Below are 4,130 nucleotides of genomic sequence, written 5' to 3'. Positions count from 1 at the left end.
AGTTCCTCCTGTTGATGACAAACCTCTGACAGGATCTGCTTGAGGAGCTTTTTCATGTGCAGCTCTCTGAGCTCAGGGCTGAGCTGCTGTTTCATCTTTAAGAGCTGCTGCCTCCTCGCCGGACTTGTTCTCCTCTTCTTCTCCTAATGACACCATTTCTGCTTCATATAAAATTCAATAAAGATGCTGACATGTATCTGTAGCAACAACATCATTGAATCTAGAACAACTGGAGCCAAACCAGTGGCTCTGCTGGGATCACTGGTGAGCCAACACTTCCTTGTTGATGCAGATTTCAGGGCTTCCTTTTGCTCCTCCGTTATAACTGTTCTCTCTTCTCAACACATGATGACACAAAGGAATCAGCAGTGACAAAGATGATGCTGAAGAGAAGCACACACTTCACACATATAACAGACCAGTGCAGTTACACACACCTCTGCTCGACATCAGGCCTCAAACAAAGACACAAAACACTAACTTGACTCTAAACAGAAGAAACGAGCAGCTGTTTCTGTTCTGTGCTTATTTATATTTGACACACATGCTTCTCTTTGTGCAAACACACATCGCACTATAAGGGTAACCTCGCACACAATGATTGGACAGCACAGTGATGATGCTGGGAGATCCTATACGCAGCAACACAGAAACACTGAGAACTTTAAACAATGATGGAAAGTGTTATAAATGACTTGTTGGCCTCTGATCTGTCACAAACAGCTGAAACGTGTCTCTCATGAGTCACATGAAGGTTTTTGACAGAAAGGACAAAAAGTAGCTGCAGTCAGTTTGTGTCATTTTTATATTTATTCATCTGGGAGAAAAATCTGAGGGACATTAAAATGTGTTTTCAACAGAGACAAGAACATGAATATAACAGAACAGGTAAATGAACATGTTTCAAGTAAACAGCTGGACTGATCAGGTCCAAACACAGAGTGATAAACTTGTCAAACAGCTGTCATATCTTTATATAGAAGCTCTTTATAAATGCTGCTCACTGCAGTCTGTTTACTAATAATGTCAAAGTGTTAGAAACACAGAAACATCAGAATGGTCTTTGTTCACAGAAACCTGTCTGGGATCCTTTGTTGTTCTTTTGATGCAGAGTTACATTATAAATATAAAGAGTTATTTCAGAGTCTCATCAGTTTTCCTGCATGTCTTTATTTAACACATCAGCAGGGCTGAAGCTCTCATGTTAAACACACACTGATCTATGGACACGTTCATGTGTTTCTAACAGAACCAGGCTGTTATCAGCCTGCACTAACATTATGTCACACACACTGAATGTAACAGTGACAGTTTACATCATCACACAATCAGCTGTGATTGTTTCACTGTCATCAAACGAGTCAACAGGAAGTAGAATCAATAGAAACCAATCATTTACTGACAGCATGTCTGATGGAAATAAGTGCAGATTATGTATGAAGTCTAACTGCACACAGTAACTGTGTTACAATAAGGACTTAACAGCGCCCTCTGCTGGAGTGTTTCAGTACTGCGTTAACTAGAATACACCACCTCCTCCTCACACCACCTGCTACAGCTCTACTCTTCTATGACTACAGTCATCCACAGCACTGATGTGAGGTCACATGGTTCATATGTAAGGAGCACAGCTGACCTCAGGTCAGTTTAATGACTGTGAGCAGCAGCTGTGTTATTGTCACTGTGACAGGGAGACACTCTCAGACACAGCGCTCATGTCAGCTTGTTCTCATGCAGGAGGATCAGGAGCTCCATGTTTGTCTTTCTGTTTGAATCATGATGTGTTTGTGCCATCAGAGTCTGTCATGAGTACTCAGGGTTTCACAGCAGCTCTTCTGGATGCTGACGAGGACTCCAACCTCATGTTTCACCTCTCTGAGCTTCTGATGTCTGTGAACACTCGTGTTTCTTCTCTGGGCTCATCTGGACAAAAACACCTTTCTGTGTTTGGCTGCAGCCTCATTCTGACTGACAGGAAGTGTGTTATCCATGAGCTGCACTTCTGTGAGGAAGTTTCCTGCTGTGTTTCCTGTCTGTGGACAAACACGAGTGTTCCAGCTGAGGACTTGCTTCCTTCCACCTGTCCATACAGGACATCACGCTGTCTGCAGCTCTGTAAATGCAGCTCCAGGTCCTTCCACGTGCTGCTCTGTATTTGTGCAGTTTGTAGTGTGTCCTGGGAAACGTAGCACACATGGTGTTCTTCTGCTGTTTCCTCCTTTCACTGAGTGTGAAACACTGACGCTGTGCTGTTGTTCACAGAGGGGAGCTGATTCTAGCTGCAGCTGGACTCTGTCATCTAACTGAATGTGTTGGTGCTGATCACGGGGCTCTGAGGGGGGAGCAGCAGGAGGACTCTGGATGCTGACGTCAGTGTATCTGTGGAAGCTCCCACAGCGTGTCTGTCATTCAATATTGTGCTGTATATTGTATCTATGCAAAGATGAACAGACTGTGTGTTCACTGGTCTCTGTGCTGCAGCTCTGATGTCATCATCACTCCCTCCTCCACCCTCAGCAGTCCCAGCATGCTGCTGTGGTGCACCCCACCCTCACTCTACACCTGAGCCACAGACCACACCCTCCACCTCAATATACACCACAGTTTTCTCTGCTGTGGAAATGAGATCAGGAGGAAATCATCATTATTATTATTTAATAAACGCTCACATTAATGTGGGCTTATTTGTTTCATATTAGAAACATTAGTTGAGTGTTTTTAGTATAAAATGGTCAAAGTCCCTCTTTTTGCTCCTCCCCTCACCTGTGGATGGGCGGTGCTGTTACCGTGGTGACAGCTTGGATGTGTTTCAGTCCTGCCTGGTTATCACTGCAGGAATCTTTCACATTTATTACAGGTAATAACTCTGATTTTTCTGTGTATTATGAACCAAATGTATCCTGATACACACAGAGATGGATGAGCAGAGGTTGTTTTTGCAGTTTATGTAGTTACTATGGACTTAATGCACACATATTATTAAAATTAGGGCTATAACAGTTGTATTGATGTATAGCAACTTGAAATGCTCCCACAAATGGCTCCACAGCATGTAAAAATATAACAAAAGCTCTGGCGGACTTGGTTCTGTGGTCAGTCTTAAAGGGTGAAGTTAAACTCTGTAATCTTCACTGTGTCACAGAGTTCAGTGAGTCCCGTTATTCACAGTATCAATCAGATCATCAGAGAACAGCTGATCAGCAATCAGTGGTGCCAACAGCGCCTCCTGTGGTGAGAGGATGCAATAATGCAATGTAGCATTTTTCCACTCAACACTTGCAGTCATGGAAACTGTCTGTTGGATCTGTGTGACGTTGCTTTCTTGGTTAGAGTTCCTCACAAATGTCCAGATGATTCTTCTAATGAGGCGTCGACCATGTTTGCAGCTCTTTGGAAGAAAACGTCGCCCTTTGCCATCCTTACTTTTCTTTGACTTCTTCAAATGCAGCTGAACTCCAGCTGGTATTTTCTTGGACTTTGCAGCTGTTTCTGGTCATCAGTTCATTCCTGCAAACCTCTGAAGCTGAACAACAATGATGCTGCATTGCTGGCTGATCCCAAAAGGTTGATTCTGTTCATCTGGACGTTTTCAGAAACGTTTGCTCACTGATCAGGTGACTTCTTCAGTCTCAGCTGACTGCAGCTTTACAAGCTTACAAACAGCACATTTGCACAATGACTGAAAGCAGCAGCACCTGATATATATGATACTAATATAATACATATACATATATAATCCATACTAATGATGAAGGAACTGAGCTCACAGTCCATTGTTCATTCAGTGAACTACTCAGTTTATTTTGGGCCTCAGAAATGCTCACTCTGTTTGTACATCACTGTCAGCAATAGACTCATTCTGCTGTGTGGACAGGAACACATGTGACATCACTTCCTGTTTGTTTGTGACTGAAGAGGAAGAAGTTTACAAGGAATCATTTAGAAGAGTTTCAAACATCAACTGATTGAATCCATGAATCTGAAAACGTGTTTGTGAGTGAAAGAGACAGACATGTACAGACTGAACTATCTGTTCAACAGTCAGAGTGTTTCTGTAACAGGAGACACTCTTTACACTCCACTCAGCACAGGGACACTGAGGAACCAGGAGACCAGGGAAACCAAAACCC

At 43.1% G+C, this 4,130-nt stretch overlaps 1 long non-coding RNA gene across 1 annotated transcript in view; it reads right to left on the bottom strand.

Moving 5' to 3' along the window:
• Positions 1-791: 791 nt before the first annotated feature.
• Positions 792-4,130, bottom strand: part of LOC145425115 (uncharacterized) — a 4,949-nt gene continuing 1,610 nt past the window's right edge. The window contains exon 2 of the long non-coding RNA XR_013905781.1: positions 792-4,130. This exon is cut by the window's right edge and continues 488 nt beyond it. This is a non-coding gene — a long non-coding RNA (uncharacterized LOC145425115).

Source organism: Astatotilapia calliptera, chromosome 3, assembly GCF_964374335.1.
Source record: "Astatotilapia calliptera chromosome 3, fAstCal68.1, whole genome shotgun sequence".
Classification (NCBI taxonomy): domain Eukaryota; kingdom Metazoa; phylum Chordata; class Actinopteri; order Cichliformes; family Cichlidae; genus Astatotilapia; species Astatotilapia calliptera.
The sequence above is the reverse complement of the archived record's forward strand: the minus strand, read 5'-3'. Positions and strand labels throughout refer to the sequence as shown.